General features: G+C 46.2%; 1 long non-coding RNA gene across 2 annotated transcripts; it reads right to left on the bottom strand.

The window, feature by feature from the left end:
* Positions 1 to 754: 754 nt before the first annotated feature.
* Positions 755 to 17,199, bottom strand: LOC129394154 (uncharacterized). Of its 2 annotated transcripts, XR_010110501.1 has the most exons (4): positions 17,067 to 17,199; positions 14,176 to 14,304; positions 5,251 to 5,379; positions 755 to 789 (listed from the first exon to the last, which is right to left on the bottom strand). It is a non-coding gene; the product is annotated as an uncharacterized LOC129394154 (long non-coding RNA). The 2 variants fall into 2 exon arrangements; XR_010110502.1 differs by lacking the exons at positions 14,176 to 14,304; positions 17,067 to 17,199 and adding an exon at positions 8,154 to 8,286.
* Between the last annotated feature and the right edge of the window lie 5,844 nt (positions 17,200 to 23,043).

Here is a 23,043-nt window from a genome sequence, read left to right as displayed (position 1 = left end):
CAGGAGCCAAAAGAGGAGCCAAAAGAGCAGCCACAGCACCCGCATGTCCTGGTCCTTTCAGGCGCCCTGAGGCGGCCAGGACAGAGGTGGAGGTGGCTTAGGGCAGGGGGGAGGGAACGGGACGGGGACCGGGGGCCGGATCTGAGTTGGGGAGGGGGAGGGGAGGGGAGGGGGAGGGGAAGGGGAGGGGGAGGGGAAGGGGAGGGGAAGGGGAGGGGAAGGGGAGGGGAAGGGGGGAAGTAAGGGGAGGGGAAGGGGAGGGGAAGGGGGGAAGTAAGGGAAGGGAAAGGAGGAGAAGGGGGCTGTTGGGCACCTGGAGGAGGTGGAGGAGGAGGAGGAGAAGAAGAAAGGGTCTGGGAAAGGATCCGGTTCAAATTAAGTACTCAAGCGCTGGTGGAAGGCTTAGCTACAGGTCACGGAGAAGATCAGGGAAGCAACAGGACACGCGGGGCAAGGGAGCGTTGAGGCTTAGGAGCAATTAGAGGGAGACTAAGGTTCTGCTTTCCACCAAACCTTCTTCGGTCTGGGCCCTCCCTTAGCAACCCTGGGGCTTCATACTCCCTCTCCACCAATCCCTGATGACCCCGGTGGTGCCTCACAATGGACATTCCAAGTAGCGCCCGCATCATTCCAATGACCCCTCCTCCATCTCAGTCCCCCACGCTCCTCCCAAGGCCAGGTCCTCTCTGGAACCTTCACAAACCTGATTTCTGGTCCTCCCCAACCAGCTCCCTGTCCCTGCTTCTGGGTGCTCCTTCCTTCCTGAGCTCCCAGGGTTCCTCAAGGTCACTTTTGGCGACAAAACATAAAAAACAAATGATGGCAGGATGGCAGGAAGAACCTCATACCCAAGCAGAGTGCCAGGGTTTACAGCCTCCGCTCAGCCATTCATATCTTAAGCAACAAAACATCAGCAGGATGCGGAAGGTCCCGATAGTAAAACATCTCCATCACATCCATGTAGCCATCCGCCCATCAACCTGTATCTCAGGAACAAATGTACATACATTCATTTTAAGCAGGCATGGTACATTTACAAAAATTAACCTGACTTATTTTGTTCCAGCAAATCTCAATATGTTTGAGAGCAATCCAATCACACAGCATGTTTCTGATCATATAACTGTGCTAGAAGTCAACGATTAAAAGCTAATTCAAAATTATTATTTGCTTGGAAATTCAAAGTGCCCTTATAAGACATAAACATAAGAAAGAATCCAAAATGAAACAAGATTGCCTTTCAACTCAATGATAAGATCATAACATGGCAATAAAATGTCTCCCTCTGGCCTGGGAATTCCTCTTTGTGGCACAAGGTTGTGTGATCTCAAATCACCCCTAACCCACCTAGACATTTTAACATCCGAAACCGAGTGATGATGTCCTTATCTATATCATCTTACTGCCTGTGTGTGTGGACTTTAAATTCTGAACCCAAATGAGGGGGAGAAAACCAAGTTGACTTTCATGATTGATCTCTCAGGGATGTCCAAGGAATCTGTGCATTTCAAGAAACAATGTTCATCAGCTTCTCTCCTAAGGTATTTGCCCACAATACCCAGAGGGCTTGGCAGCATCGTGTGTGATGGGTGGGGAGCTCCAAGCAGGTGGGCAGGACCCAGGGGCCTGGTGACCAGGACAGACCCCCACTGTCCATCACCTTTCCTGGCCCTGTCCTCGGCTAAACTTCCCACAGGCCTTCTGCCCGATCACACAGAGTGTGCCCAAACTCACTCAGGCCTCTGGCAGCTGAAAACCACTGCTTTAAATCCCTTTACCATTTACTATGACATAAGGTTATTGTTAACAGGAAATATTCGATTGATGCTACAAATGGAAAGCCAATGCCTTTACCATAAATAGAAAAACAACCCTAAGAAACAAGCAAAACAAAAACAAAACAGGGGCTGGGTGTGGTGGCTCACGCCTGTAATCCCAGCACTTTGGGAGGCCGAGGTGGGCGGATCACAAGGTCAGGAGTTCCAGACCAGCCTGGCCAATATGGTGAAACCCTGTCTCTAATAAAATACAAAAATTAGCCGGGTGTGGTGGTAGGCGCCTGTAGTCCCACCTACTTGGGAGGCTGAGGCAGGAGAATAGTTTGAACCCAGGAGGCAGAGTCTGCCGTGAGCCGAGATTGCACCACTGCACTCCAGCCTAGGCGACAGAGCGAGACTGTGTCTCAAAAACAGCAACAACTACAAACAAACAAAAAACAGGGTTAACAAAACGATGGAATTCAATTCTATTTATATGCTGCAGCCATGTTCCAGCCCTAGATTTCGCTGGGCATGGTGGCTCACGCCTGTAATCCCAGCACTTTGGGAGGCTGAGGCAGGCGGATCACGAGGTTAGGAGTTCAAGACCAGCCTGACCAACATGGTGAAACCCTGTCTCTACTAAAAATACAAAAATTAGCTGAGCATGGTGGCGCACGCCTGTAGTCCCAGCTACTCGGGAGGCTGAGGCAGGAGAACTGCTTGAACCCAGGAGGCAGAGGTTGCAGTGAGCCAAGATCCCACCACTGCACTCCAGCCTGGTGACAGAGTGAGACTCCGTCTCAAAAAAAAAAAAAAAAAATGACATGAATATACTTCACACAACTGAACTGCACACTTCAACACGGTTAGATGGTAATTATCATCTTGTAAGTATTTTACCACAGGTTAACATGTTTCACAACCTGAAAAGGAAGTAATTACCTTCAGCTCTCTGAGTTCTAGAATTTGTAACATTTCACCCCCTGCTCCTTCCTGATCCGCACTGGAGCATCTTTCTTCTGTCCCTGCTCTACTCAGAGTTCACTTTCCCTTCCCTCACATCAGCTTCGTTGAGGCCGGTTTGAACTTAACGCAAAACATTCTCACTAATGACTGAATTCCCACCAAGATTTCCATATTATCACAGTATGCTTTTAATCTTCGAAGACATTAAATATTTGTTCTCATCATAGCTAAAATGCAATGCAAATCCCATCTCAGATGTGGGTCAGATACCTATGAATCTCCTGAGGTAGTCATTGAAATGACTTTTTTCTTGAGACGGAGTGTCACTCAACCATGCTGAAGTGCAGTGGCGCTACCGTGGCTCACGGCAACCTCCACCTCCCAGATTCAAGCGATTCTTGTGCCTCGGCCTCCCAAGTAGCTGGGATTACAGGTGCCTGCTACCATGCCTGGCTAATTTTTGTCTTTTTAGTAGAGATGGGATTTCACTATGTTGGCCCATCTGGTCTTGAACTGCTGACCTCAAGTGATCCACCTGCCTCAGCCTCCCAAAGTGCTGGGATTACAGGCATGAGCCACCACACCTGGCCTGAAATAATATCTTTCAAATTCTTTGTAGAATTTGTTTTTTCCTGATTTCTGCACATAGGATCAAAAAAAAATCATGTACTAGGATTTCGAGAGAAGCAATGGGTAATCTAAAAAGATGAGAAGAGCAACCACGTCTATCCCACAGCTACTGCTAGATTTCATAGGAAAGGTAGCTGGCCCAGTTTGGAGCTAGGAGAAATGTCAAACACACGAAGAAATGAGAGGCAAAGAAATGCCATCACGCATGAATGCTTCATGGCACCCATGATGTCCCTGCTTAGGAGGTAATGGTATAGATGACTAGATGACAAGGACAAAGATGAGAGGTGCAAAGTTGTCCAAGTCCAACAGCTCAACTGAACTTTCCTAAATGGAATTGTTAAAAAGTGGTAAATTTAAAAACTTCCCCTGGCTCACGTGGTGGCTCACGCTTGTAATCCCAGCACTTTGGGAGGCTGAGGCGGGTGGATCATTTGAGGTCGGGTTTTGAGACTAGCCTGGCCAACATGGTAAAACCCCGACTCTACTAAAAATACAAAAATTAGCTGGGCATGGTGGTGGGCACCTGTAATCCCAGCTACTTGAGAGGCTGAGGCAGGGGAATCACTTGAAGCCAGGAGGTGGAGGTTGCAGTGAGCCGAGCTCACACCATTATACTCCAGCCTGGGCAACAGAGGGAGACACGTCTTGGGAGTGAGAAAAGAAAAAAAAAAAAAAAAAAAAAAAAAAGCTTCCTCCAATTTATACCGAAAATTCTCTGTTCAGGACTAAGTGGCACAGAGAATGTTAAATGTGCCTAGATATCTTCATAACTCATATATTTTCTGTTTTCTACATATCTTGAAAGGCAGTGCCAAATGACGTGTAATTATCTAGGCGGTAAAACTGAAACATACTTCCTCTTCCCTTGAATATAAAAAAGCATTGTGGTATTAGTACTTTTATCTTGGATCATTGTTCAGAAGGAGGTTCAGCCCCCAGACGGCCACATTTTTACTGTCATGAATGGCAAGACAAAACGTAGAGCTCAACTTCCCCAAAGGAAAAAAGGCTCAAAAGACAAATTATGGCACAACTTAGCAGCCAAATTCTTACCAAGTACAGACTTTTGACATACTGATCTCTCTCCAGTTGCAAGTGGGAACATGCACTTTGAATGATGTCATTCAAAATTACCCTGCCCAGACACACTTTTCATTGATTCTCTTGGAGGGCAGTTCTAAGAGATTCTCTGGGGCTTTCTCTGCATCATGAGACCCAGTGCAGTTCTGCCCTTCACCTTCCGGCAGTTTGTCACCTCGTCCCTATGACCTCAGAGGAACTTTGTCTCAGGCCAACTGTTTGTTCCTTGGGCTCTTTCATTTCCCCTAAAAATCATTTGCTGCCCCTCTAAATGGCCTACATCTCCATCTATCTCCCTCTCCCCTCAGAAGAGGGTGCTCTTTAAGCATCAACCATCCAGCCCTTCTAGCAGTCTCATTTTTCAGCTGGTTCCCATGTTTATGCCTGTTCTATGTTTTTCTTTTCCTGTTAAGCTGTCTGTTGTCAGCTCATTTCTGCAGTGAATCTTCAGAGTGGAGATTGGAAGTTTTCCTTCCACCCATACGATAGAACTATAAAGCAGAAGAGTTTAGAAAGACTTTCCTATTTAAGTGACGAAACCTCATACTCCATTTGTGACAAATAGCACAAAGGTTAAAAAAACTTATTTTTGACCAAAAGCTCTGTTGACATTCTATTAAACACCGACCTATTTAATTTTCATAATGTAAATGGCAGATATTTTCATATTTCTTATGCTAATAAATCATTTCCCTGATTTTTGGGGTAAAACCACATATTCATAATGAAGTCCAGAAACGTGAATTGTTTCATATAACTTATTCTTATTTGTGATTACAAGTATACCTCTACAGAAAGTTAGTATACTCACAGAAAGGTAACTTGTGCGGAGGGAGATGGCAAATTTATAACTTCTCAGAAACACAGTAATGATAAGTAACCAAAGACTTCCACCAAAGTCAGTCCCACGATGACGAAGGTCAGCCAGAGTATTGATAACCTGGAATAATAATAGTTGAAATAATGAAAAGGTCAATGACACTGACAATATTTCACTCAGAAAGAATCATCCTTAGAAACCGTCAACCTCCTCCAAAAGGTAACCACATCCCTCAGATATCACCGTGGGATTCCACTGCTACAAAAAAGAACAGAAGTTAGAGAAGTCTCATGTTTTTCAGATGGCTGGTAGTGTTTTTAGGCATTGCAAATGTGGGGTGTTGTCTTTCTTGGTATAAAGCAGGGATATCCAATCTTTTGACTTCCCTGCCTATATTAAAAGAAGCAAAGTTGTCTTGAGCCACACATAACATACACTGACACTAACAACAGCTGATGATCTTAAAAAAACCTCTTTTTTTTTTTTTTTTGAGACAGAGTTCCGCTCCACTCAGTCGCCCAGGCTGGAGTGCAGTGGTGCAATCTCAGCTCACTGCAACCTCCAGCTCCTGGGCTCAAGCCATTCTCCTCCCTCAGCCTCCCGAGCAGCTGAGATTACAGGTCTCTGCCACCACGCCCGACTAATTTTTGTATTTTTAGTAGAGATGAGGTTTCACCATGTTGGCCAGTCTGGCCTTCAACTCCCGACAGGCGATCTGCCTGCCTCGGCCTCCCAAAGTGCTGGGATTACAGGTGTGAACCACCGTGCCCGGCCATTGTTTTTGTTTTTGTTTTTGTTTTTGTTTGTTGTTTCTTTTTGAGATGGGGTCTCACTCTGTCACCCAGGCTGGAGTGCAGTGGTGTGCTCTCGGCTCACTGCAACCTCTGCCTCTCAGGTTCAAGTGATTCTCCTGCCTCAGCCTCCTGAGTAGCTGGGAGTACAGGTGCCTGACAGTGCACTCAGCAAATTTTTTTATTTTTTGTGGAGGTGGGGTTTTGCCATGTTGGCCAGGGTGGTCTCGAACTCCTGACCTCAGGTAATCTGCCCGCCTCAGCCTCCCAAAGTGCTGGGATTACAGGCATGAGCCACTGTACCTGGCCAAAATCTCCTAATGTTTTAAGAAAGTTTACAAATTTGTGCTGAACTGCATTCAAAACTGTCCTGGGCCACATGCAGCCCGTCACTCATGGCTAAGACAAGCTAAGTATAAAGTAATTATCTTTCCTTTTCTTTTTGTTTTAAGACAAAGTCTTGCTCTGTCACCCAGGCTAGATTGCAGTGGCATGATCTCAGCTCACTGCAACCTCCGCCTCCCGGGTTCAAGCGATTCTCCTGCCTCAGCTACTGAGTAACTGGGATTACAGGCGCCTGCCACCACGCTCGGCTAATTTTTGTATTTTTAGTAGAAACAGGGTTTCACCATCTTGGCCAGGCTGGTCTCCAACTCCTGACCTCATGATCCACCTGCCTCGGCCTCCCAAAGTGCTGGGAATACAAGTGTGAGCCACTGCACCTGGCCAGTAGTTATCTTTTCTTTAGTTATTTACTTGTTTTTTAAATTGATGTATAACATTGGATGCATTTATTATATATCACATGGTAAAAGAATCCCTCTAAATAATACTTCTCTCTTGGATTATATGAATCTTTGTCATTTAAAGCTCAGCATAAGTTAAAAAAAAAAAAAAAATACAATGAAGAGATTACTTCATTCACAAATAAGTATCGAATTTTAGTGCTTAAAAATTAACAAGGTGGGCCGGGCGTGGTGGCTCACGCCTGCAATCCCAGCACTTTGGGAAGCCGAGGTGGGTGGACCGCGAGATCAGGAGATTGAGACCATCCTAGCTAACACGGTGAAACCAATCTCTACTAAAAATACAAAAAATTAGCAGGGCATGGTGGCACCCGCCTATAGTTCCAGCTACTTGGGAGGCTGAGGCAGAAGAATCACTTGAACCCGGGAGGCAGAGGTTGCAGTGAGCCGAGATCGCACCACTGCACTTCAGCCTGGGTGACAGAGCGAGACTCTGTCTCAAAAAAAAAAAAAAAAAAAAAAAAAAAAAAAAAATTACCAAGATGGAGATCATGAAAATGGCATGAATAGTGTGGGATTTCTCTAAGATTGTTGACATTAATTCCATTAGACTCTTATGTGAGTGAAGACGATAACATTTCTACATCGATTCCTCAGGATTTAACTATATATTCTTGAAAACATCTCAATTTTAAATGTTTCTTTCAAGATGGTGAATTAAACAGAGATAGCCCTTCAACAGGTTGAACTCAGCATATGCTGAGTCTGAAATGGAAATGATGGACTTAGAGAACCATACAACAATGGTCATGATTTCAGAAACATGGTGTTGAGCAGAATAAAGCAGACACAAAAGAGTACCTATGGCATGGCATGCATCTGTATACACGAAATTCCAGAATAAGCAAGCTAACCTAGGATAAGAAAGAGACTGGCTGGGAAGAGTGAGAGTTCACTTTCTGGGGTGACATAATAGTGTAGATCTTGGCTGGGCACGGTGGTTCATGCCTGTAATCCCAATGCTTTGGGAGGCCGAGGCGGGCGGATCACCTGAGGTCGGGAGTTCAAAACCAGCCTGACCAACATGGAGAAACCCTATCTCTACTAAAAATACAAAATTAGCTGGGAGTGGTGGCACATGTCTGTAATCCCAGCCACTCGGGAGGCTGAGGCAGGAGAATCGCTCGAATCTGGGAAGCAGAGGTTGCGGTGAGCTGATATTGCCCCATTGCACTCCAGCCTCGGCAACAAGGGAGAAACTGTCTCAAAAAAATAAATAAATAAATAAAATAATGTAGATCTTGAAAGGGGGTTGGTTTATGCTGGTGTATGTACTTTCCAAAGTTAGTAAACTTACACTTAAGGTTATATAGTTTGGCCAGGCGCGGTGGCTCACGCCTGTAATCCCAGCACTGGGAGGCCGAGGCAGGCGGATCACGAGGTGAAGAGATGGAGACTATCCTGGCGAACATGGTGAAACCCCGTCGCTACTAAAAATACAGAAATTAGCCAGGCGTTGTAATCAGAGCTACTCAGGAGGCTGAGGCGGGACAATTGCTTGAACCCCGGAAGCGGAGGTTGCAGTGAGCCGAGATCTTGCCACTGCACTCCAGCTCTGTCTAAAAAAAAAAAAAGTCATCAAACCAGATGACACAAATCAAATGACATTTCACTTCGTTTTGGTCCGTTTTGTTTGTTAGAGACAAGAGTGCAGCGGGGCCATCTCGGCTCACTGCAACGGCCAGCTCCTGGGCCCAAGCGATCCTCCCACCTCAGCCTCTCCAGTAACTGGGATAACAGGTACGCACCACCAGGCCCGACTAATCTTTTTTGGAATTTTTTGTAGAGATGGGGTTTTGCTATGATGCCCTGGCTAGTCTTCAACTCCTGGACTCAAGTGATCTGCCCACCTCGGCCCCCTAAAGTGCTGGGATTACAGGCCTGAGCTGTGTCATTTCATGCCGCGTGACACAGCCCAGTAAAAAGGAAGAAACCCCGCGGGTCCAGCGTCTACTCACACAGGTGGACTGATGGCTGATAAATCCCAGCAGGAGCCAAAAGAGGAGCCGAAAGAGCAGCCACAGCACCCGTCCACTCACACAGGTGGACTGATGGCTGATAAATGCCAGCAGGAGCCAAAAGAGGAGCCAAAAGAGCAGCCACAGCACCCGCATGTCCTGGTCCTTTCAGGCGCCCTGAGGCGGCCAGGACAGAGGTGGAGGTGGCTTAGGGCAGGGGGGAGGGAACGGGACGGGGACCGGGGGCCGGATCTGAGTTGGGGAGGGGGAGGGGAGGGGAGGGGGAGGGGAAGGGGAGGGGGAGGGGAAGGGGAGGGGAAGGGGAGGGGAAGGGGAGGGGAAGGGGGGAAGTAAGGGGAGGGGAAGGGGAGGGGAAGGGGGGAAGTAAGGGAAGGGAAAGGAGGAGAAGGGGGCTGTTGGGCACCTGGAGGAGGTGGAGGAGGAGGAGGAGAAGAAGAAAGGGTCTGGGAAAGGATCCGGTTCAAATTAAGTACTCAAGCGCTGGTGGAAGGCTTAGCTACAGGTCACGGAGAAGATCAGGGAAGCAACAGGACACGCGGGGCAAGGGAGCGTTGAGGCTTAGGAGCAATTAGAGGGAGACTAAGGTTCTGCTTTCCACCAAACCTTCTTCGGTCTGGGCCCTCCCTTAGCAACCCTGGGGCTTCATACTCCCTCTCCACCAATCCCTGATGACCCCGGTGGTGCCTCACAATGGACATTCCAAGTAGCGCCCGCATCATTCCAATGACCCCTCCCCCATCTCAGTCCCCCACGCTCCTCCCAAGGCCAGGTCCTCTCTGGAACCTTCACAAACCTGATTTCTGGTCCTCCCCAACCAGCTCCCTGTCCCTGCTTCTGGGCGCTCCTTCCTTCCTGAGCTCCCAGGGTTCCTCAAGGTCACTTTTGGCGACAAAACATAAAAAACAAATGATGGCAGGATGGCAGGAAGAACCTCATACCCAAGCAGAGTGCCAGGGTTTACAGCCTCCGCTCAGCCATTCATATCTTAAGCAACAAAACATCAGCAGGATGCGGAAGGTCCCGATAGTAAAACATCTCCATCACATCCATGTAGCCATCCGCCCATCAACCTGTATCTCAGGAACAAATGTACATACATTCATTTTAAGCAGGCATGGTACATTTACAAAAATTAACCTGACTTATTTTGTTCCAGCAAATCTCAATATGTTTGAGAGCAATCCAATCACACAGCATGTTTCTGATCATATAACTGTGCTAGAAGTCAATGATTAAAAGCTAATTCAAAATTATTATTTGCTTGGAAATTCAAAGTGCCCTTATAAGACATAAACATAAGAAAGAATCCAAAATGAAACAAGATTGCCTTTCAACTCAATGATAAGATCATAACATGGCAATAAAATGTCTCCCTCTGGCCTGGGAATTCCTCTTTGTGCCACAAGGTTGTGTGATCTCAAATCACCCCTAACCCACCTAGACATTTTAACATCCGAAACCGAGTGATGATGTCCTTATCTATATCATCTTACTGCCTGTGTGTGTGGACTTTAAATTCTGAACCCAAATGAGGGGGAGAAAACCAAGTTGACTTTCATGATTGATCTCTCAGGGATGTCCAAGGAATCTGTGCATTTCAAGAAACAAAGTTCATCAGCTTCTCTCCTAAGGTATTTGCCCACAATACCCAGAGGGCTTGGCAGCATCGTGTGTGATGGGTGGGGAGCTCCAAGCAGGTGGGCAGGACCCAGGGGCCTGGTGACCAGGACAGACCCCCACTGTCCATCACCTTTCCTGGCCCTGTCCTCGGCTAAACTTCCCACAGGCCTTCTGCCCGATCACACAGAGTGTGCCCAAACTCACTCAGGCCTCTGGCAGCTGAAAACCACTGCTTTAAATCCCTTTACCATTTACTATGACATAAGGTTATTGTTAACAGGAAATATTCGATTGATGCTACAAATGGAAAGCCAATGCCTTTACCATAAATAGAAAAACAACCCTAAGAAACAAGCAAAACAAAAACAAAACAGGGGCTGGGTGTGGTGGCTCACGCCTGTAATCCCAGCACTTTGGGAGGCCGAGGTGGGCGGATCACAAGGTCAGGAGTTCCAGACCAGCCTGGCCAATATGGTGAAACCCTGTCTCTAATAAAATACAAAAATTAGCCGGGTGTGGTGGTAGGCGCCTGTAGTCCCACCTACTTGGGAGGCTGAGGCAGGAGAATAGTTTGAACCCAGGAGGCAGAGTCTGCCGTGAGCCGAGATTGCACCACTGCACTCCAGCCTAGGCGACAGAGCGAGACTGTGTCTCAAAAACAGCAACAACTACAAACAAACAAAAAACAGGGTTAACAAAACGATGGAATTCAATTCTATTTATATGCTGCAGCCATGTTCCAGCCCTAGATTTCGCTGGGCATGGTGGCTCACGCCTGTAATCCCAGCACTTTGGGAGGCTGAGGCAGGCGGATCACGAGGTTAGGAGTTCAAGACCAGCCTGACCAACATGGTGAAACCCTGTCTCTACTAAAAATACAAAAATTAGCTGAGCATGGTGGCGCACGCCTGTAGTCCCAGCTACTCGGGAGGCTGAGGCAGGAGAACTGCTTGAACCCAGGAGGCAGAGGTTGCAGTGAGCCAAGATCCCACCACTGCACTCCAGCCTGGTGACAGAGTGAGACTCCGTCTCAAAAAAAAAAAAAAAAAATGACATGAATATACTTCACACAACTGAACTGCACACTTCAACACGGTTAGATGGTAATTATCATCTTGTAAGTATTTTACCACAGGTTAACATGTTTCACAACCTGAAAAGGAAGTAATTACCTTCAGCTCTCTGAGTTCTAGAATTTGTAACATTTCACCCCCTGCTCCTTCCTGATCCGCACTGGAGCATCTTTCTTCTGTCCCTGCTCTACTCAGAGTTCACTTTCCCTTCCCTCACATCAGCTTCGTTGAGGCCGGTTTGAACTTAACGCAAAACATTCTCACTAATGACTGAATTCCCACCAAGATTTCCATATTATCACAGTATGCTTTTAATCTTCGAAGACATTAAATATTTGTTCTCATCATAGCTAAAATGCAATGCAAATCCCATCTCAGATGTGGGTCAGATACCTATGAATCTCCTGAGGTAGTCATTGAAATGACTTTTTTCTTGAGACGGAGTGTCACTCAACCATGCTGAAGTGCAGTGGCGCTACCGTGGCTCACGGCAACCTCCACCTCCCAGATTCAAGCGATTCTTGTGCCTCGGCCTCCCAAGTAGCTGGGATTACAGGTGCCTGCTACCATGCCTGGCTAATTTTTGTCTTTTTAGTAGAGATGGGATTTCACTATGTTGGCCCATCTGGTCTTGAACTGCTGACCTCAAGTGATCCACCTGCCTCAGCCTCCCAAAGTGCTGGGATTACAGGCATGAGCCACCACACCTGGCCTGAAATAATATCTTTCAAATTCTTTGTAGAATTTGTTTTTTCCTGATTTCTGCACATAGGATCAAAAAAAAATCATGTACTAGGATTTCGAGAGAAGCAATGGGTAATCTAAAAAGATGAGAAGAGCAACCACGTCTATCCCACAGCTACTGCTAGATTTCATAGGAAAGGTAGCTGGCCCAGTTTGGAGCTAGGAGAAATGTCAAACACACGAAGAAATGAGAGGCAAAGAAATGCCATCACGCATGAATGCTTCATGGCACCCATGATGTCCCTGCTTAGGAGGTAATGGTATAGATGACTAGATGACAAGGACAAAGATGAGAGGTGCAAAGTTGTCCAAGTCCAACAGCTCAACTGAACTTTCCTAAATGGAATTGTTAAAAAGTGGTAAATTTAAAAACTTCCCCTGGCTCACGTGGTGGCTCACGCTTGTAATCCCAGCACTTTGGGAGGCTGAGGCGGGTGGATCATTTGAGGTCGGGTTTTGAGACTAGCCTGGCCAACATGGTAAAACCCCGACTCTACTAAAAATACAAAAATTAGCTGGGCATGGTGGTGGGCACCTGTAATCCCAGCTACTTGAGAGGCTGAGGCAGGGGAATCACTTGAAGCCAGGAGGTGGAGGTTGCAGTGAGCCGAGCTCACACCATTATACTCCAGCCTGGGCAACAGAGGGAGACACGTCTTGGGAGTGAGAAAAGAAAAAAAAAAAAAAAAAAAAAAAAAAGCTTCCTCCAATTTATACCGAAAATTCTCTGTTCAGGACTAAGTGGCACAGAGAATGTTAAATGTGCCTAGATATCTTCATAACTCATATATTTTCTGTTTTCTACATATCTTGAAAGGCAGTGCCAAATGACGTGTAATTATCTAGGCGGTAAAACTGAAACATACTTCCTCTTCCCTTGAATATAAAAAAGCATTGTGGTATTAGTACTTTTATCTTGGATCATTGTTCAGAAGGAGGTTCAGCCCCCAGACGGCCACATTTTTACTGTCATGAATGGCAAGACAAAATGTAGAGCTCAACTTCCCCAAAGGAAAAAAGGCTCAAAAGACAAATTATGGCACAACTTAGCAGCCAAATTCTTACCAAGTACAGACTTTTGACATACTGATCTCTCTCCAGTTGCAAGTGGGAACATGCACTTTGAATGATGTCATTCAAAATTACCCTGCCCAGACACACTTTTCATTGATTCTCTTGGAGGGCAGTTCTAAGAGATTCTCTGGGGCTTTCTCTGCATCATGAGACCCAGTGCAGTTCTGCCCTTCACCTTCCGGCAGTTTGTCACCTCGTCCCTATGACCTCAGAGGAACTTTGTCTCAGGCCAACTGTTTGTTCCTTGGGCTCTTTCATTTCCCCTAAAAATCATTTGCTGCCCCTCTAAATGGCCTACATCTCCATCTATCTCCCTCTCCCCTCAGAAGAGGGTGCTCTTTAAGCATCAACCATCCAGCCCTTCTAGCAGTCTCATTTTTCAGCTGGTTCCCATGTTTATGCCTGTTCTATGTTTTTCTTTTCCTGTTAAGCTGTCTGTTGTCAGCTCATTTCTGCAGTGAATCTTCAGAGTGGAGATTGGAAGTTTTCCTTCCACCCATACGATAGAACTATAAAGCAGAAGAGTTTAGAAAGACTTTCCTATTTAAGTGACGAAACCTCATACTCCATTTGTGACAAATAGCACAAAGGTTAAAAAAACTTATTTTTGACCAAAAGCTCTGTTGACATTCTATTAAACACCGACCTATTTAATTTTCATAATGTAAATGGCAGATATTTTCATATTTCTTATGCTAATAAATCATTTCCCTGATTTTTGGGGTAAAACCACATATTCATAATGAAGTCCAGAAACGTGAATTGTTTCATATAACTTATTCTTATTTGTGATTACAAGTATACCTCTACAGAAAGTTAGTATACTCACAGAAAGGTAACTTGTGCGGAGGGAGATGGCAAATTTATAACTTCTCAGAAACACAGTAATGATAAGTAACCAAAGACTTCCACCAAAGTCAGTCCCACGATGACGAAGGTCAGCCAGAGTATTGATAACCTGGAATAATAATAGTTGAAATAATGAAAAGGTCAATGACACTGACAATATTTCACTCAGAAAGAATCATCCTTAGAAACCGTCAACCTCCTCCAAAAGGTAACCACATCCCTCAGATATCACCGTGGGATTCCACTGCTACAAAAAAGAACAGAAGTTAGAGAAGTCTCATGTTTTTCAGATGGCTGGTAGTGTTTTTAGGCATTGCAAATGTGGGGTGTTGTCTTTCTTGGTATAAAGCAGGGATATCCAATCTTTTGACTTCCCTGCCTATATTAAAAGAAGCAAAGTTGTCTTGAGCCACACATAACATACACTGACACTAACAACAGCTGATGATCTTAAAAAAACCTCTTTTTTTTTTTTTTTTGAGACAGAGTTCCGCTCCACTCAGTCGCCCAGGCTGGAGTGCAGTGGTGCAATCTCAGCTCACTGCAACCTCCAGCTCCTGGGCTCAAGCCATTCTCCTCCCTCAGCCTCCCGAGCAGCTGAGATTACAGGTCTCTGCCACCACGCCCGACTAATTTTTGTATTTTTAGTAGAGATGAGGTTTCACCATGTTGGCCAGTCTGGCCTTCAACTCCCGACAGGCGATCTGCCTGCCTCGGCCTCCCAAAGTGCTGGGATTACAGGTGTGAACCACCGTGCCCGGCCATTGTTTTTGTTTTTGTTTTTGTTTTTGTTTGTTGTTTCTTTTTGAGATGGGGTCTCACTCTGTCACCCAGGCTGGAGTGCAGTGGTGTGCTCTCGGCTCACTGCAACCTCTGCCTCTCAGGTTCAAGTGATTCTCCTGCCTCAGCCTCCTGAGTAGCTGGGAGTACAGGTGCCTGACAGTGCACTCAGCAAATTTTTTTATTTTTTGTGGAGATGGGGTTTTGCCATGTTGGCCAGGGTGGTCTCGAACTCCTGACCTCAGGTAATCTGCCCGCCTCAGCCTCCCAAAGTGCTGGGATTACAGGCATGAGCCACTGTACCTGGCCAAAATCTCCTAATGTTTTAAGAAAGTTTACAAATTTGTGCTGAACTGCATTCAAAACTGTCCTGGGCCACATGCAGCCCGTCACTCATGGCTAAGACAAGCTAAGTATAAAGTAATTATCTTTCCTTTTCTTTTTGTTTTGAGACAAAGTCTTGCTCTGTCACCCAGGCTAGATTGCAGTGGCATGATCTCAGCTCACTGCAACCTCCGCCTCCCGGGTTCAAGCGATTCTCCTGCCTCAGCTACTGAGTAACTGGGATTACAGGCGCCTGCCACCACGCTCGGCTAATTTTTGTATTTTTAGTAGAAACAGGGTTTCACCATCTTGGCCAGGCTGGTCTCCAACTCCTGACCTCATGATCCACCTGCCTCGGCCTCCCAAAGTGCTGGGAATACAAGTGTGAGCCACTGCACCTGGCCAGTAGTTATCTTTTCTTTAGTTATTTACTTGTTTTTTAAATTGATGTATAACATTGGATGCATTTATTATATATCACATGGTAAAAGAATCCCTCTAAATAATACTTCTCTCTTGGATTATATGAATCTTTGTCATTTAAAGCTCAGCATAAGTTAAAAAAAAAAAAAAAATACAATGAAGAGATTACTTCATTCACAAATAAGTATCGAATTTTAGTGCTTAAAAATTAACAAGGTGGGCCGGGCGTGGTGGCTCACGCCTGCAATCCCAGCACTTTGGGAAGCCGAGGTGGGTGGACCGCGAGATCAGGAGATTGAGACCATCCTAGCTAACACGGTGAAACCAATCTCTACTAAAAATACAAAAAATTAGCAGGGCATGGTGGCACCCGCCTATAGTTCCAGCTACTTGGGAGGCTGAGGCAGAAGAATCACTTGAACCCGGGAGGCAGAGGTTGCAGTGAGCCGAGATCGCACCACTGCACTTCAGCCTGGGTGACAGAGCGAGACTCTGTCTCAAAAAAAAAAAAAAAAAAAAAATTACCAAGATGGAGATCATGAAAATGGCATGAATAGTGTGGGATTTCTCTAAGATTGTTGACATTAATTCCATTAGACTCTTATGTGAGTGAAGACGATAACATTTCTACATCGATTCCTCAGGATTTAACTATATATTCTTGAAAACATCTCAATTTTAAATGTTTCTTTCAAGATGGTGAATTAAACAGAGATAGCCCTTCAACAGGTTGAACTCAGCATATGCTGAGTCTGAAATGGAAATGATGGACTTAGAGAACCATACAACAATGGTCATGATTTCAGAAACATGGTGTTGAGCAGAATAAAGCAGACACAAAAGAGTACCTATGGCATGGCATGCATCTGTATACACGAAATTCCAGAATAAGCAAGCTAACCTAGGATAAGAAAGAGACTGGCTGGGAAGAGTGAGAGTTCACTTTCTGGGGTGACATAATAGTGTAGATCTTGGCTGGGCACGGTGGTTCATGCCTGTAATCCCAATGCTTTGGGAGGCCGAGGCGGGCGGATCACCTGAGGTCGGGAGTTCAAAACCAGCCTGACCAACATGGAGAAACCCTATCTCTACTAAAAATACAAAATTAGCTGGGAGTGGTGGCACATGTCTGTAATCCCAGCCACTCGGGAGGCTGAGGCAGGAGAATCGCTCGAATCTGGGAAGCAGAGGTTGCGGTGAGCTGATATTGCCCCATTGCACTCCAGCCTCGGCAACAAGGGAGAAACTGTCTCAAAAAAATAAATAAATAAATAAAATAATGTAGATCTTGAAAGGGGGTTGGTTTATGCTGGTGTATGTACTTTCCAAAGTTAGTAAACTTACACTTAAGGTTATATAGTTTGGCCAGGCGCGGTGGCTCACGCCTGTAATCCCAGCACTGGGAGGCCGAGGCAGGCGGATCACGAGGTGAAGAGATGGAGACTATCCTGGCGAACATGGTGAAACCCCGTCGCTACTAAAAATACAGAAATTAGCCAGGCGTTGTAATCAGAGCTACTCAGGAGGCTGAGGCGGGACAATTGCTTGAACCCCGGAAGCGGAGGTTGCAGTGAGCCGAGATCTTGCCACTGCACTCCAGCTCTGTCTAAAAAAAAAAAAAGTCATCAAACCAGATGACACAAATCAAATGACATTTCACTTCGTTTTGGTCCGTTTTGTTTGTTAGAGACAAGAGTGCAGCGGGGCCATCTCGGCTCACTGCAACGGCCAGCTCCTGGGCCCAAGCGATCCTCCCACCTCAGCCTCTCCAGTAACTGGGATAACAGGTACGCACCACCAGGCCCGACTAATCTTTTTTGGAATTTTTTGTAGAGATGGGGTTTTGCTATGATGCCCTGGCTAGTCTTCAACTCCTGGACTCAAGTGATCTGCCCACCTCGGCCCCCTAAAGTGCTGGGATTACAGGCCTGAGCTGTGTCATTTCATGCCGCGTGACACAGCCCAGTAAAAAGGAAGAAACCCCGCGGGTCCAGCGTCTACTCACACAGGTGGACTGATGGCTGATAAATCCCAGCAGGAGCCAAAAGAGGAGCCGAAAGAGCAGCCACAGCACCCGTCCACTCACACAGGTGGACTGATGGCTGCTAAATGCCAGCAGGAGCCAAAAGAGGAGCCAAAAGAGCAGCCACAGCACCCGCATGTCCTGGTCCTTTCAGGCGCCCTGAGGCGGCCAGGACAGAGGTGGAGGTGGCTTAGGGCAGGGGGGAGGGAACGGGACGGGGACCGGGGGCCGGATCTGAGTTGGGGAAGGGGAGGGGAGGGGAGGGGGAGGGGAAGGGGAGGGGGAGGGGAAGGGGAGGGGAAGGGGAGGGGAAGGGGAGGGGAAGGGGGGAAGTAAGGGGAGGGGAAGGGGAGGGGAAGGGGGGAAGTAAGGGAAGGGAAAGGAGGAGAAGGGGGCTGTTGGGCACCTGGAGGAGGTGGAGGAGGAGGAGGAGAAGAAGAAAGGGTCTGGGAAAGGATCCGGTTCAAATTAAGTACTCAAGCGCTGGTGGAAGGCTTAGCTACAGGTCACGGAGAAGATCAGGGAAGCAACAGGACACGCGGGGCAAGGGAGCGTTGAGGCTTAGGAGCAATTAGAGGGAGACTAAGGTTCTGCTTTCCACCAAACCTTCTTCGGTCTGGGCCCTCCCTTAGCAACCCTGGGGCTTCATACTCCCTCTCCACCAATCCCTGATGACCCCGGTGGTGCCTCACAATGGACATTCCAAGTAGCGCCCGCATCATTCCAATGACCCCTCCCCCATCTCAGTCCCCCACGCTCCTCCCAAGGCCAGGTCCTCTCTGGAACCTTCACAAACCTGATTTCTGGTCCTCCCCAACCAGCTCCCTGTCCCTGCTTCTGGGCGCTCCTTCCTTCCTGAGCTCCCAGGGTTCCTCAAGGTCACTTTTGGCGACAAAACATAAAAAACAAATGATGGCAGGATGGCAGGAAGAACCTCATACCCAAGCAGAGTGCCAGGGTTTACAGCCTCCGCTCAGCCATTCATATCTTAAGCAACAAAACATCAGCAGGATGCGGAAGGTCCCGATAGTAAAACATCTCCATCACATCCATGTAGCCATCCGCCCATCAACCTGTATCTCAGGAACAAATGTACATACATTCATTTTAAGCAGGCATGGTACATTTACAAAAATTAACCTGACTTATTTTGTTCCAGCAAATCTCAATATGTTTGAGAGCAATCCAATCACACAGCATGTTTCTGATCATATAACTGTGCTAGAAGTCAATGATTAAAAGCTAATTCAAAATTATTATTTGCTTGGAAATTCAAAGTGCCCTTATAAGACATAAACATAAGAAAGAATCCAAAATGAAACAAGATTGCCTTTCAACTCAATGATAAGATCATAACATGGCAATAAAATGTCTCCCTCTGGCCTGGGAATTCCTCTTTGTGCCACAAGGTTGTGTGATCTCAAATCACCCCTAACCCACCTAGACATTTTAACATCCGAAACCGAGTGATGATGTCCTTATCTATATCATCTTACTGCCTGTGTGTGTGGACTTTAAATTCTGAACCCAAATGAGGGGGAGAAAACCAAGTTGACTTTCATGATTGATCTCTCAGGGATGTCCAAGGAATCTGTGCATTTCAAGAAACAAAGTTCATCAGCTTCTCTCCTAAGGTATTTGCCCACAATACCCAGAGGGCTTGGCAGCATCGTGTGTGATGGGTGGGGAGCTCCAAGCAGGTGGGCAGGACCCAGGGGCCTGGTGACCAGGACAGACCCCCACTGTCCATCACCTTTCCTGGCCCTGTCCTCGGCTAAACTTCCCACAGGCCTTCTGCCCGATCACACAGAGTGTGCCCAAACTCACTCAGGCCTCTGGCAGCTGAAAACCACTGCTTTAAATCCCTTTACCATTTACTATGACATAAGGTTATTGTTAACAGGAAATATTCGATTGATGCTACAAATGGAAAGCCAATGCCTTTACCATAAATAGAAAAACAACCCTAAGAAACAAGCAAAACAAAAACAAAACAGGGGCTGGGTGTGGTGGCTCACGCCTGTAATCCCAGCACTTTGGGAGGCCGAGGTGGGCGGATCACAAGGTCAGGAGTTCCAGACCAGCCTGGCCAATATGGTGAAACCCTGTCTCTAATAAAATACAAAAATTAGCCGGGTGTGGTGGTAGGCGCCTGTAGTCCCACCTACTTGGGAGGCTGAGGCAGGAGAATAGTTTGAACCCAGGAGGCAGAGTCTGCCGTGAGCCGAGATTGCACCACTGCACTCCAGCCTAGGCGACAGAGCGAGACTGTGTCTCAAAAACAGCAACAACTACAAACAAACAAAAAACAGGGTTAACAAAACGATGGAATTCAATTCTATTTATATGCTGCAGCCATGTTCCAGCCCTAGATTTCGCTGGGCATGGTGGCTCACGCCTGTAATCCCAGCACTTTGGGAGGCTGAGGCAGGCGGATCACGAGGTTAGGAGTTCAAGACCAGCCTGACCAACATGGTGAAACCCTGTCTCTACTAAAAATACAAAAATTAGCTGAGCATGGTGGCGCACGCCTGTAGTCCCAGCTACTCGGGAGGCTGAGGCAGGAGAACTGCTTGAACCCAGGAGGCAGAGGTTGCAGTGAGCCAAGATCCCACCACTGCACTCCAGCCTGGTGACAGAGTGAGACTCCGTCTCAAAAAAAAAAAAAAAAAATGACATGAATATACTTCACACAACTGAACTGCACACTTCAACACGGTTAGATGGTAATTATCATCTTGTAAGTATTTTACCACAGGTTAACATGTTTCACAACCTGAAAAGGAAGTAATTACCTTCAGCTCTCTGAGTTCTAGAATTTGTAACATTTCACCCCCTGCTCCTTCCTGATCCGCACTGGAGCATCTTTCTTCTGTCCCTGCTCTACTCAGAGTTCACTTTCCCTTCCCTCACATCAGCTTCGTTGAGGCCGGTTTGAACTTAACGCAAAACATTCTCACTAATGACTGAATTCCCACCAAGATTTCCATATTATCACAGTATGCTTTTAATCTTCGAAGACATTAAATATTTGTTCTCATCATAGCTAAAATGCAATGCAAATCCCATCTCAGATGTGGGTCAGATACCTATGAATCTCCTGAGGTAGTCATTGAAATGACTTTTTTCTTGAGACGGAGTGTCACTCAACCATGCTGAAGTGCAGTGGCGCTACCGTGGCTCACGGCAACCTCCACCTCCCAGATTCAAGCGATTCTTGTGCCTCGGCCTCCCAAGTAGCTGGGATTACAGGTGCCTGCTACCATGCCTGGCTAATTTTTGTCTTTTTAGTAGAGATGGGATTTCACTATGTTGGCCCATCTGGTCTTGAACTGCTGACCTCAAGTGATCCACCTGCCTCAGCCTCCCAAAGTGCTGGGATTACAGGCATGAGCCACCACACCTGGCCTGAAATAATATCTTTCAAATTCTTTGTAGAATTTGTTTTTTCCTGATTTCTGCACATAGGATCAAAAAAAAATCATGTACTAGGATTTCGAGAGAAGCAATGGGTAATCTAAAAAGATGAGAAGAGCAACCACGTCTATCCCACAGCTACTGCTAGATTTCATAGGAAAGGTAGCTGGCCCAGTTTGGAGCTAGGAGAAATGTCAAACACACGAAGAAATGAGAGGCAAAGAAATGCCATCACGCATGAATGCTTCATGGCACCCATGATGTCCCTGCTTAGGAGGTAATGGTATAGATGACTAGATGACAAGGACAAAGATGAGAGGTGCAAAGTTGTCCAAGTCCAACAGCTCAACTGAACTTTCCTAAATGGAATTGTTAAAAAGTGGTAAATTTAAAAACTTCCCCTGGCTCACGTGGTGGCTCACGCTTGTAATCCCAGCACTTTGGGAGGCTGAGGCGGGTGGATCATTTGAGGTCGGGTTTTGAGACTAGCCTGGCCAACATGGTAAAACCCCGACTCTACTAAAAATACAAAAATTAGCTGGGCATGGTGGTGGGCACCTGTAATCCCAGCTACTTGAGAGGCTGAGGCAGGGGAATCACTTGAAGCCAGGAGGTGGAGGTTGCAGTGAGCCGAGCTCACACCATTATACTCCAGCCTGGGCAACAGAGGGAGACACGTCTTGGGAGTGAGAAAAGAAAAAAAAAAAAAAAAAAAAAAAAAAGCTTCCTCCAATTTATACCGAAAATTCTCTGTTCAGGACTAAGTGGCACAGAGAATGTTAAATGTGCCTAGATATCTTCATAACTCATATATTTTCTGTTTTCTACATATCTTGAAAGGCAGTGCCAAATGACGTGTAATTATCTAGGCGGTAAAACTGAAACATACTTCCTCTTCCCTTGAATATAAAAAAGCATTGTGGTATTAGTACTTTTATCTTGGATCATTGTTCAGAAGGAGGTTCAGCCCCCAGACGGCCACATTTTTACTGTCATGAATGGCAAGACAAAATGTAGAGCTCAACTTCCCCAAAGGAAAAAAGGCTCAAAAGACAAATTATGGCACAACTTAGCAGCCAAATTCTTACCAAGTACAGACTTTTGACATACTGATCTCTCTCCAGTTGCAAGTGGGAACATGCACTTTGAATGATGTCATTCAAAATTACCCTGCCCAGACACACTTTTCATTGATTCTCTTGGAGGGCAGTTCTAAGAGATTCTCTGGGGCTTTCTCTGCATCATGAGACCCAGTGCAGTTCTGCCCTTCACCTTCCGGCAGTTTGTCACCTCGTCCCTATGACCTCAGAGGAACTTTGTCTCAGGCCAACTGTTTGTTCCTTGGGCTCTTTCATTTCCCCTAAAAATCATTTGCTGCCCCTCTAAATGGCCTACATCTCCATCTATCTCCCTCTCCCCTCAGAAGAGGGTGCTCTTTAAGCATCAACCATCCAGCCCTTCTAGCAGTCTCATTTTTCAGCTGGTTCCCATGTTTATGCCTGTTCTATGTTTTTCTTTTCCTGTTAAGCTGTCTGTTGTCAGCTCATTTCTGCAGTGAATCTTCAGAGTGGAGATTGGAAGTTTTCCTTCCACCCATACGATAGAACTATAAAGCAGAAGAGTTTAGAAAGACTTTCCTATTTAAGTGACGAAACCTCATACTCCATTTGTGACAAATAGCACAAAGGTTAAAAAAACTTATTTTTGACCAAAAGCTCTGTTGACATTCTATTAAACACCGACCTATTTAATTTTCATAATGTAAATGGCAGATATTTTCATATTTCTTATGCTAATAAATCATTTCCCTGATTTTTGGGGTAAAACCACATATTCATAATGAAGTCCAGAAACGTGAATTGTTTCATATAACTTATTCTT

Source organism: Pan paniscus, chromosome 18 (genome assembly GCF_029289425.2).
Source record: "Pan paniscus chromosome 18, NHGRI_mPanPan1-v2.0_pri, whole genome shotgun sequence".
NCBI classification, from domain to species: domain Eukaryota; kingdom Metazoa; phylum Chordata; class Mammalia; order Primates; family Hominidae; genus Pan; species Pan paniscus.
The sequence above is the reverse complement of the archived record's forward strand: the minus strand, read 5'-3'. Positions and strand labels throughout refer to the sequence as shown.